This window comes from Elephantulus edwardii, unplaced genomic scaffold (assembly GCF_000299155.1).
Source record: "Elephantulus edwardii isolate Elephantulus edwardi_28Jun2011 unplaced genomic scaffold, EleEdw1.0 scaffold00024, whole genome shotgun sequence".
In the NCBI taxonomy this organism is placed as follows: Eukaryota; Metazoa; Chordata; class Mammalia; order Macroscelidea; family Macroscelididae; genus Elephantulus; species Elephantulus edwardii.
Genome location: NW_006399774.1, coordinates 5,835,714 through 5,848,931, shown reverse-complemented (window position 1 = coordinate 5,848,931; position 13,218 = coordinate 5,835,714).

Here is a 13,218-nt window from a genome sequence, read left to right as displayed (position 1 = left end):
ATATATATATAAAATCTATCAATGTATATAATCAGTCAATGAAACACAGATCGATAAAAAGATATAAAAACAATATATATATATAAAATCTATCAATGTATATAATCAGTCAATGAAACACAGATAGGCACTCCTCTGATACTCCCTGCTTTCAGCCTAGATCCATCTAACATCAGCTACAATATCCCTAGTAACACAACCCCTTCTAAATCCAACTTGCACTTTCGGCAGATCTCTGTTGTTGTGCTTTTCTAGTTGGTTTTGGATAATCTTCAGCAGAATCTTGCTTCCATGTGATATTAATGATATTGTTCAATAATTTCTACACTCTGTTGGATCACCATTCTTTGGAATGGGAACAAATACAGATATCTTCCAGTCAGTCGGCCAAGTGGTTGTCTCCAGATTTCTTGACTGAACTTGGTGAGCACATCTAGGGCAGCATCTGTGAGTTAAAAATAGGTCAATTACTGTACCAGCAATTCCTGAAGCTTCCCCCCACCCCCGCCCCAGTTCTTTCACAGCTTGAACTTCTTCCTTCATCACCATAGACTCTTGCTCATATGTTGTTACATGAAATTCTTCTGTGTCTGCCAATTCTTTTAGGTACAATGACTCTGTAGACTCTTCCCATCTTAATTTAATACTTCCTGGATTATTTACTATTTGGCCCAAAGCATCCTTAAGTACTGTAATTCGAGGTTTGAAATTGTTCTTCTGTTCCTTGAGCTTGAGAAATGCTGAGTGAGTTCAGCCCTTTTAATTTTCTGACTTGAGCTCCTTGCACATTTCATTGTAATACTTTATTTTATTTACTTTATTGTAGCTAATGTTAGGTGGCTATTGACTGAAAGCAGGGCGTACCAGAGGAGGGTCTATCTGTGTTTCATAGATTATGCAAAGGCATTTGACTGTGTGGATCACAAAAAACTGTGACTAACTCTGAGAAGAATGAGAATTCCAGAACACTTGATTGTGCTAATGCAAAACATATACTTGGATCAGGAGGCAGTCATCAGAACAGAGCAAGGAAACACTGCATAGTTTAAAACTGGGAAGGGTGTATACCAGGGATGTGTCATATTTCCATACCTTTTCAACATATATGCAGAACAAATTATCCAGGATGAGGAGAAATATGGCATCAGGATTGGAGGTAGACTCATCAATAATCACCATTATGCAGATGACACAACATTGCTTGCTGAAACTGAGGAGGACCTGAAGTGCTTGCTGCAACAGGTCAAGGACTGCAGCCTTCAATATGGATTGAGGCTCAAATATCAAGAAAACAAAGATTCTCACCACTGGGCCAATTGGCAGCATCATGATAGGTGGTAAAGAGATTGAGGTTATTCATAGTTTTAGTTTTCTTGGCTCCAGAAACAACACTCTTGGCACCAGCAGCCAGGAAATGAAAAGACATATTTTGATGGAAAAGTCTGCTGTTAGAGATTTCTCCAAAGTTCTGAAGAGCAATGATGTCATTCGGGAGACTAAGATGCACCTAATAGAGAGCTGGACAATAACTAGGAAGGATAGGAGAATTGATATCTTTGAGCAGTGGTGCTGGAGAAGAGTATTGAATATACCATGGACTGCTAATAAAATGAGGAGATCCATCCTGGAGAGGGTTAAACTTGGCTGCTCCTTGAAGGCAAGGATTCTGAAGCTTCGTCTGACACTTTGGACATGTTGCAAGGAGGGACCAGTCCTTGGAGAGGGACGTCATGCTTGGGAGGGTGGAGGAACAGTACAGGAGAGGAAAACCCTCTATGAGGTGGATTGATTCAGGGACTGGGGAAATGGGGTAGATGTGTACGAGACAGTGAGATTGGCATGGGACAGAACAGGGTTTAGGGCTATTGTGCATAGCATCTCTATGAGTTGTAGGCAACTCAATGGCACATAACAACGATTTTACACACACACACACACACACACACACACACACACACACACACACACACACTCATTCTTCTGAGTGGAGGAAAAATCTTGAGGGAGGAATATACCTAGTTTGGAACGATGTAACATAGGGTTCAGGGCAGTAGAGATAAAGTCTTCTTTGCAGCTCACTTAGCATGGTATCTTTGAACTGTTGTTAGGTGCTGTTGTGCTGCGTACAACCCACAGTGACCCTATGAAGAACAGATCTGAACCTTGTCTTATTCTGTGCCATCTTCACTCCCTGATACTTTAGAGCACATTAAGGCAGTCACCATATCAATCCATCTGGCCGAGGGTCTTCCTCTCCTTCCTCGACCCTCCATCTTTTCAAGCATAATTTCCTTCAAGCAATAGCCCCTCCTAGCAACATGCCTGAAGTATGTTAGGCAAAGCTTCGCCATCTTTGTCCTCAGAGAGCACTCTGGCTGCACCTTCTCCAAGACATCTTTTTTTTTTTCTTTTGGCCGTCCCTGGGATGTTCAGTGCTCTTTTCCAACAACCACAGCTCAAAGACATCAAATCTTCTTCTCTCATCCTGATTTACTGTTCAACTCCCAGACACAGCAAGTTATCAGAAAATCCATGGCCTGAATTAGATGCACCTTAGTCCTCAAACTGACAGCATTACTCCTCAATAATTTGGAGAGGTCCTTAACTGCAGACATTCCTAATGAAATACATTTTCTGATTTCCTAACTGCTGGTACCTTTGGATTAGAACCTCATTTTGCAAGTAAAGCATCTATAAGATTATGTATTTAATTTACTATTGTGATGCTCCTGTCAGAGCATACCATGTGGCCTCTCAGCTGGAATGTCACGTCCTCCGGTGACCAGAAGTACAAATGAGTGGCTGTATATTCTGATTCATGATCACTCCTTGTGTGTCATCATTACTGCAGTCTGGTTTCCAGTGATAGCTCTGGAGGATTGGTAGATTTGAACTGACAATCTTTCTGTTAAAACTTGACCATTTACACTAAGGCTTCCCTTCAATAGCATGAAAACTTAATGCACCTAGATCAGGCTATTCTTCCAGCCATCAGTTCTAAGCACATTTCCTTCTTTAAATTCTAAGCTCTTGTGTCACCTTTGCCCATTGGCTATCTTTTTATCATTTTCGTTGTTGTTGTTATTCTTTTTTTAAATTATACTAGTTTATTTACGAAATTCAAATACATTGTTTTCCAGACCAGACTCTTCCAATTTCCCTCCCCCCATCAAATTGTACAACCTCATGGTTAATCCCCCCTGAAAAATGCTCCAAATCCCTGGCAATAAGAGAGGTACAAATCAAAACCACAAAGAGATACAATCTCACTCCAGTAAAAGCGGCAGTTTTGCAGGGAAGCAAGTAATAACTGTTGGAGAGGATGTGGCAAGATAGGAACTCTTGCGCATTGTTGGTGGGATTGGAAAACAGTATAACCATTATGGAAGGCAGTTTGGTGCTTCTTTTTATCTTTTGAGATTATAGAAAAACTAAAATATTTCCTATTTGCTAAAGTTCTTTTTAGCAACTTTATGCACAACACAATGAACCATCATCATTGCCCAGTTCTGTGCCATCTTCACAATTGCTTCTGCATTTGAGCCCAATTTTGGAGTCACTCCCCCCCCCCCATTAAAACAAGTTTGGCAGCAGGAGTGGCATCCACTTCTAAAATAGCTTGTCTCTGGAAACTCTATGAACTTGGAGAGAGGATGAAGTTATACAAGCGTTCAGGTCTTTCATTCACAGGGATGCTATGCGTTACCTACGACTCGATGGCACTTAACAACAATAGCCAATTGCCTCCTGGAACATCTTTCTCTTTTTGGCCGACTCTCAATTTCTCCAATCATGAGGTCTTTCATCAGGAACTGACCCCTCCTGACAACATTCCCAAAGTATGTGAGACAAAGTCCAACAATCTGAGAGTCATCATTGTCCTCCTTCCAAAATAGATTTACTGATTCTGAATGGGAATCCCAGAACATTTGATTGTGCTAATGTGAACCTATACTTGGAGCAAAAGACAGTCGTCAGAACAGAGCAGGGAGACACTGAGATGGTTCAAAATAAAAAAAGGGGTCCGTGAGGGATGTATTTTGTCTCCATACCTTTTCAATCTGTATGCAGAACAGATCATCCAAGATGTTGGGCTGTACGAGGAGGAATGTGGCATCAGGACTGGTGGAAGAATCATCAACAACCTACATTATAGAGATGACACAACCCTGCTTGCTGAAACTGAGGAGGACCTGAAGCACTTGCTGCAGAAGGTCAAGGACTGCAGTCTTCAATATGGATTGAAGCTCAACCTCAAGAAAGCAAAGTTTCTCACCACTGGGCCCATTGGCAGTATCAGTATGGATGGTGAAGAGACTGAGATAGTTAGCAGTTTTAGTTTATTTGGTTCCACAGTCAATGCTCTTGGTAATAGCAGCCAGGAAATCAGGAGATGAATTGCACTGGAAAAGTCAGCTGTGAGGGATCTCTCAAGAGTACTGAAGAGCAACGACATCAGGATGGAGACTAAGGTGCACCTGATCCAGGCTATAGTCATTCCAATTACATGCTATGCATCAGAGAGTTGGACAGTGAATAGGCATGATAGAAAGAGAACTGATGCTTTTGAGCTGTGGTGCTGGAGAAGAGTGTTGAATATATCATGGACTGCTAGGAGAATAAACAGATTTGTCCTGGAGAGGGTGAAGCCAGAATGCCCCTTGGAGTCAAGGATTCTGAGGCTTCATCTGACATACTTTGGGCATGTTGCAAGGAGGGACTGGTCCTTGGAGAGGGACATCATGTTTGGGAGAGTGGAGGGACGGTGCAGGAGAGGAAGACCCTTGATGAGATGGATCAATTCTGTGAGTGAACTGGTGAGAATGAGTATGTTTGAGATGGTGAGGTTGGCAGAGGATGGAACGGCCTTTTGGGCTATTGTACATAGGGTCGTTGTGAGTCGCAAGTGACTCAATGGCACATAACAACAACAACAACAAGGCTTATTCAATATTGTCCAACACCATGATACAAAGGTGTCAAGTCTTTGATGTTCCATATTCATTTTGAGATTTATACATGCTTATGTTATTGTTCTTAGGTGCCAATGAGTCAACTGTGTCCTACAGCAACCCATGAACAACGGATTTGAACCCTGTCCTACCCTGTGCCATCCCCACACTTCCTGACACTCTAAAAAGAGCCCATTGTGGTAGTCACTGTGTCAAATCACCTGGTTGAGGGTCTTTCTCTTTTTCTCTAACTCTCCAGCTTTTCAAGCATGACATCCTTCTCCAGGGAATAACCTCTCTTATTAACATGTCCACAGTACATGAGATGAAGCTTTCTCATCTTTGTCTCCAAGGAGCACTTTGGCTGGATCTTCTCTAAGATATATTTGTTTATCTTTGAGCTGTCTGTAGGATGTTTAGTACTATTCACCACAACAGAAAGGCATTCATTCTTCTGTCATCCATTGTCCAGCTCTCAAAGGCATAGCAAGTGATCAGAAAGACCGTGGCCTGAATCAGATGCACCTTAGTCCTCAAACTGACATCATTACGCCTCAATAATTTGGAGAGGTCCCTGACTGCAAAATTTCCCGGTGCAATTCATCTCCTGATTTCCCGCCTCCTGTTACCAAGGGAATTATTTGGGGATCCAAGTAAAATGAAGTTGTTGACAATTTTTCTCTTTTCTACATCTATCATGATATTGTCTGTTGGTTTAAGGGTAAGAGTTATTGTTTTCTTGAAGTTGAGATGCAGTCCTTAATGAAGGGTATATTCTTTGATCTTCTGAAAAAAAAATACTTCAAATCCTCCTCACTTTCAGCAAGTAAGGTTGTGTTATCTGCATAATATAGGCTATTGCTGAATCTTTCTCTGATCTTAATGCCACATTCCTCTTCATAGAGTCCAGCGTCTTGAATAATTTGCTCAGCACACAGATTGAAGAGTTATGAAGAGAAGATAAGTGTAGGGTTTGGAGGCAGAGAGCCTCTTGTTTAAAGTAATTAGGACCTGGTAGGTTAGCCTCCATAGAACAGGGTTCAGATCTTTGGGGATCACTATGAGTAGTACTTGGTTCAATGTCACCTAACAACAACAACAGCAGCAGCAACAGCAGCAGCAGCAGCAACAGGTGGGCTTTCAACTATGTCTTGGAGAAAGTGAATTCAGAGTGCCTTGAAGGCGAAGGTGATAAAGCTTCATCTCACATGCTTCGAGTCTACTGCTAGGAGGGGTTATTCCTTGGAGGGGGCATAATGCTTGGAAAGGCAGAGAGGAAGACCCTCAACCAGGTGGACTGACATGGTGACTGTCACAATGGTCTCCAGTGTGTTAGGAAATGTGAGGATGGCACAGGATAAGACAAGTTTCAAATCTGTTATTCATAGGGTCACTGTGGGTCATACACATTCAGATCACCAGTACCTAACACAAAAGAAATGGATACAAAAAAGAAGTAATGGTGTCAGAGGTCTCATGGCAGAATTGGGCATGACTAATAACTTAATCTTCAGAAATTCTTTTATGATGTATTTCCTAATAATAAAATCTAGCTAGCAGCCATATATTCTGGGCTTTTTTACTTGCACCTTAAGTAGTAAAAACCCACCCATGAATTTTGTGTGACATGATATTCAGACCCGTCACCAACCTGCTTGCTTTTCCTACTTCATCTCCATTTTATGAGTAACTCGGTATAATAACCAGTACATAACAAACATGACTTTGTTTACCATGCTCTAGATAAATCAGCATTTCTAGCACTCACATCATATTTTTGACATATATTCATTTTTATAGATAAAATCAACTGCAATTTAGCTACTAATAATTGTTTGGAACTTGAGTTTATGCAGAACTTATATCTGAAGCTGAGTGTATTTCCGTATAATTGTCAAAACAAAAATCTATAATATTGTATATTTTTTCAGCTCAAATAGAGTTCTTTTCTATGGATTTAAGATATTCTTAGGGTATTTGATATTGTCTTCCAACTAACTAGTGGCAGTATATATTAAGATATTTGGACACAAATCCAGAAACAAAGCACAGTAAAAAAAAACGTGCTTTTTACTTTTTTGTTTGGGCTTTATATCCATTGCCTTTGTGCCTAAGTCTGGGTTTTTGTCTTTTGTTCTGTATTACTTAGAATAACATTTTTCTGGTGAGAAATTCTTTAAATAAACTTACAGATGAAAATAATAATTATTCACAGTCCTCCACACCTCGAAGTTATATTTAATAGTGGAGCTTACTTGAGAACAAATAAGTAGTTTGAGGCAATGCATTTTAAGGAATGCATGAAAAATGCCAGCAACAGTGTTAGAGATATTTGGAAGGCGGCAAGAACATGTTTGCCTGGGGTGAAAGCCACAGATGTCCATCATTCATTCATTCATCAAATATTAATTTTGCCCTTAGTATGTTGGAGGCTAGGATTTTGAAGCTCCATCACACATACTTTGGGCACGTGGCCAGGAGAGAGTAATCCTTGGAGAAGGACATCATACTTTGGAAGGGTGGAGGGACAGCATAGGAGAGAAAAACCCCAGATGAGATGAATTGATATAGTAACTGGGGAAATGGGGGTAGGAGTGTTGGAGACAGTGAGACTGGCTCAGGACAGGGCAGCGTTCAGATCTGCTGTACACAGGGTCCTAATGAGTCACAGGGTACTTGACAGCACATAACAACAGCAACAACAACAATGTATTAGGCTTGTTTTAGTCCCTGAGAACAAAACAAACAAGCTTTAGAGAAAAGAAAAAAATTACCTGTAGGTGAAATGTTGCTGCTGTATAGTCCAGTCAGACCTGACGAATAGCTGACCCTCCAGAAGGCTTTCGGCTTTAACAGGAACAGAGAACAGCTGGTGGATTCAAATGGTGTGCCTTTGTGTCAGCAGCAGTGGATTATTTCTGGCAAACCGCTCAGAAAGCACGAAAGAAAAAGAAAAGATACAAGGTCTGATGCATAGGTTTCTGTGAGAACAAAGAAATAATGAGAGGACTTTGGAAGAAAAATACTTATGGAGGGTTTTTATTTTGTTGCTTTTTTTTTTAAGACAAAATACCAGCACACACGTAATTCTGATATTTACCTGAGTATTCACTTGAGTGACTGTTATTGTTATATGCCATCTAGTTGACTCTGATTAATCCAGGCCATGGTCTTAGCAATTGCTTACTATGCATAGAGAGCTGGACAATGACTAAGGATGACAGAAGAAGAATTAATGCCTTTAAGTTGTGGTACTGGAAAAGAGTCTTGAACATACCATGAACTGCCAAGAAAACAAATAGGTCTGTCTAGGAGAGGGTGAAACCAAGTTTCTCCTTGGAGGTTATGATTCCGAAGCTCCGTCTCACATATTTTGGGCATGTGGCCAGGAGGGATTTGTCCTTGGAGAAGGACAGCTTGCTTGGAAAGGTGGAGGGACAGTACAAGAGAGGGAGATCCCTGGTGACATGGATTGATACAGGCATGATGTATCAAACTCAGTGAGACTGACTCAGGGGAGGGGAGGGTTCAGAGTTGCTGTTTGTAGGGTCGCTATGGGTCACAGGCAAATCAGTGAAACAACAATATTGTCCCAAGTGCACAGATTGAAACCTTACCTTGTCTGTTACCATCTACACCATCTCTGCTGCGTTGAAGTCTATTTTGTTGCAATTATTGTATCAATCTATCTCATTAAGCCTTTTCTCTCTTTCACTGACTTTACATATTTAAGAACTAACTGGTCTCTCCTGACAACACATCCATATCATGTGAGGTGAAGTCTCCATTCTCACCTCCAAAGTGCACTCTGGCTTCACTACTTGTAAGAAAAACTTTTTTTTCATCCTCCTTATTTTCCTAGCCCAAAGAGTAACTTACTGTTTTATGATGAAACAGTTATTGTATAAAGGAGAGAGAATTAGGATGGGATGCAAGCTTCACACTACTAGAGGTTTATACAAGCTCATGGGAGCTCTACACTGTTCTCTTTTCTCTTTTGGAAATGCTCTCTTGCCTGGGACATTGCTTCCAGCTGCTCACCAGTCTCTACACCACCAGCCTGCATCATCCACATTTGCCACCCAGCTGCACCCAACGGACAGTATACATGGTCCTGGCCCATCACTTGCCACTTTCTGCAAAGCCAACCTGCACACCTATAGACTCGTGCATCATTCCCCTGAAGAGTTTGAGTCTCTAAGAGTTCTTATAGCAAATCACTGAAGCCCAGGGATATAAAGGAACTAGGAGAGGGAGAAGAGGAGAAACTGCTGATGTTGGAAATTATAGACTTATATAGTAGGCCAAGCGTTTGGGACAATATTGACTCCACACTTCTTATAACTAACTGGTTTGCTACTAATCTTAGTGGATCAAATTATAAAAATGCCATCCATGGTTAAGCTACCATACTCTATTATTCTTCATCAAAATTCAAAATCACCATTTTTTTTTATGTTCCTTAGTTCTTGTCCAATTAGGATATGCCTATGTAGGAGTGGCATCCACTTCCGAAATGGCTTGCCTCCAGAAACTCTATGTACGAGCAGTGGTTAGGCCTTTCATTCATAAGGTCGCTATGAGTCATCTACAACACGATGGCACCTAACAACAATAACAACATGGAACAATTAATAATATCATGGCTACTACCTAGACATCAGAGGTATGGACAACGACTAGGGATGCCAGGAGAATTGATGCCTTTGAGCTTTGGTGTCCGAGAAGAGTAACTGAATATACTATGGACTTCTAGGAGAACAAACAGGTTTGTCCTGGAGAGATTGAAGCCATGCTGCTCCTTGGAGGCAAGGATTCTGAGGCTTCGTCTGACATATTTTGGACATGTTGCAAGAAGGAACCAGTCCTTGGAGAGGGACATCATTCTTGGAAGGATGGAGGGACAGCTCAGGAGAGGAAGACCCTTGATGAGATGGATTGATTCAGTGACTGGGGTAATGTGAGTAGATGTTTAGGAGACAGTGATATTGGCACAGGATAGAGCAGGGTTAAGGGCTGTTGTACATAGGGTCGCTAGGAGTTCCAGGCAACTTGATGGCACATAACAACAAGTACCTAGACCAAGAAGCCATTGTCCATAGAGTAAGTGAACACTGTTGTTGTTGAGTACTATTGAGTTGGAACCAACCTATAGCTGACTCTCCAGTGGGTTTTCAGAGGCAGTTATCACATGGGAGGAGATTGCCCATCTTTCTCCCTTGAGCAGATGGTGTATTCAAACTATGAACCTTTGGAATTGCCATGCAGTTTCTTACAACTAGATGACCAGAGCTCCTTAAATGAACACTATATGGTTTAAAATCAGGAAAGGTGTGCCTCAGGGCCGCCTCCTTTCTCTATATCTATTGTTGTTATTGTGTAATATCAAGTGGGAACTTGCCCATAGCTGACTCTCCATCAGGTTTTCAGAGACAGTTAATTACATGGGAGGTGACTGCCTGTCTTCTGCAAAGGAGCTGGTGGATTTGAACCACATGCCTTTGGGATTGTAGGGCAGTTTCTTACCACTAAGCCACAGTCTCCCATCGTATCTCAATCTCATTGCTGAACAAATAATTCAAGAAGCTAACTGAAGAACAATGTGACATCAGGATTGGAGGGAACATCAGCAGCAACCTGAGATATGCAGACAACATAACCTTACTTGATGAAAGTGAAGAAGTTTTGAAAGACTTGCTGCAGAAAATCAAAGACTGTAGCCTTGTTTTGAAATGCATCTCAACACCAAGAAAAGAAAACTCACTTCTGAGCAAATAAACAGCACCATGATAGATGGAGAAAGATTGACATTGTCAACAATTTTTTTTACCTGTATCCACAGTCAGCAACCATGGTATGTAACAGCAATCAAGAAATAAAAAGACGTGTTGACAATGTGAATGAAGGAAAGTGCGAAACACAATGTATATGAATTTTGTATGCAAATCAGTATAAAATTTTTAAAAAGGTATACAAAATAAGATACATTGCATAGGGAAAAATCTTCTGTCAAAGACCTTGCCAAAGTACTAAAGAGCAAGGACATCAATTTAAAGACTAAGGTGCATTTGATCCAAGCCATGATATTTTCAGTTACTTGCTATGCATCTGAAAATTGGAGAATGAATAAGTATGGCAGAAGAAGTGTCAATGCCATTGAATTGTAGTGTTAGAGAGTAGTACCAAATAATCTATAGTCTTGCAAAAGAACAAGTCTCAGAGGTTAGGCAGCCAACATGCTATTTTGAGGCAAGAATGGTGTGATTTCATCTCACATATTTTGGTCATGTTGTCCATTCCTTGGACAAGAACATCATGCTGAGGAAGGTGGAGGATCAGAGAGGATGGGGAGACTCCCCAAAAAGACAGTTTGACACTTTGACTTTAACAATGGTCTTGAGCATACCAGAGATTGTGAGGGTGGCACAGGAAACGCACGTTTCAGACCTCTTGTTCACAGTGTTTCTAAGAGTCATGGGCAATTTGCTGATACCCAACAACAACACTCAAAGAATGCAAGGTCTTCCATCCCTTCACAGAGGAACTTCATGCTTAGAAAGGTAGAGAGTCAGCCAAGGAGTGGAAGACCCTCAGCCAGGTGGATTGACACAGTTACTGCTGGCATGGGCTCTAGTGTGTCAGAAAAAGTGAGGATGGTACAAGACAGGACAGAGTTCAGATCTATTGTTCATAGGATCATTATGGGTCATACTTGATGGCATCCAACAACACTATATAAAAATTCAATATTTATGACCTAAGCCAAGAAAATTCTCTCGTAAATACATACATACATTCACACAGCCTATGCTGACTTCAAAATAAGTTTACTTTTAAACACGTATTGCTGAACAGCTTCCATGTCTGCTAATCATTGTAAAATTCAATAGCAAAATAATATATATGTTTCTATTATTCCTACTTTACTTCAGGTTTTGTGGTTTAGAAGATATTGCCTAATTTTTAGATCTTGTACATCAGTTTGAGACAGAAGTTCTAGTAGTTCGCCTGTTCTAGTTCTCAGGATTTCTGGGGCAGGTGAATTGAGGTGAAACCAGTTCAACCCATCTGTGAAAAAAAAAATAGTTTTTCATGGATCAGGTTGATTTATTAGTTACTGCCACCATCAGAGTTTCTAATAACTTTCTTCTTTAATAGAGTCTGGTCTTTATGCCCATTACTGAAAAATTAGAGCATAAAGAAAATGTAAAAAACCAAAATTCACTTGTAGTACCATCATTAGAGTTAGCTAATCTATCATTTCAACTTTATACCTTTCAGGCTAAATTATATTTCATTTTATGGACGTTTAATTATTATTTTAATCAATGCCTAGGTGGTGATAATGGTTAAGTGCTTACCTACCAATCAAAATGTTAGTGGTTTGAACCCATTTAGATAAACATTGGGAAACAAGGACTTATGATTGATTTCCTGAAGTTCACAGCCTTAAAACCATGCGAAGTAGCTGTGAACTCCATGTACAGGGTATTCAGGAGTTGGAATTGACTCAAGGGCAACTAAGAATAACAACATTGCTATCCATTCACCTTCACATAAAAGTCTTAGTATTTCTTTAGGAAAATTTCCAAGAAGAATGTGCAGTTTAAGGCTTTATGAAACTATTTGTAAGTTGTCTGTATGATCCTAAATTTATACTGTTTTATCTATATTATTCATGTATACCATTAAACATAGAATGTCAAAAGTTAGTAAGTTTATGTAAATAAACCCATTACCAATTTATCCTGATGCACAGCAATCTTCCATTTGGTTTCAAACAATCTCTAAATCTTCCCAGGAGCCTAGCTTTCTCCCCATGGTTAGTTGATAGATTTTAACTGTCACCCTTTTGGTTAGCAGATTAACAAGGAATATGCCACCCCACACATTAGTTATAGGGGAGTGACATGTTGATTATTGTTGTTCTGTACCATCGAGTTGGAATTGACCCATAGCTGACCCTCCTCTGGGTTTTCAGAGCTGGTACCAAGAGTACTGATTGTGGAGCTAAGCAAACTGAAGCTGTTAACAATCTCAATTTCTTCTCCATCAATCATGGTGTTGCAAATTAGCCCAGTGGTGAGAATCTTTGTGTTTTTGATGTTGAGCTTTGCTCCATATTGAAGGCTGTAGTCCTTGACCTTCTGCAGCAAATGTCTTAGGTCCTCCTCAGTTTTGACAAGCAAGGTTGTGTTATGTGTATAATACAGTTTGTTAATGAGTCTTCCTCCAGTCCTGATACCACATACCTCCTCATAGAGTC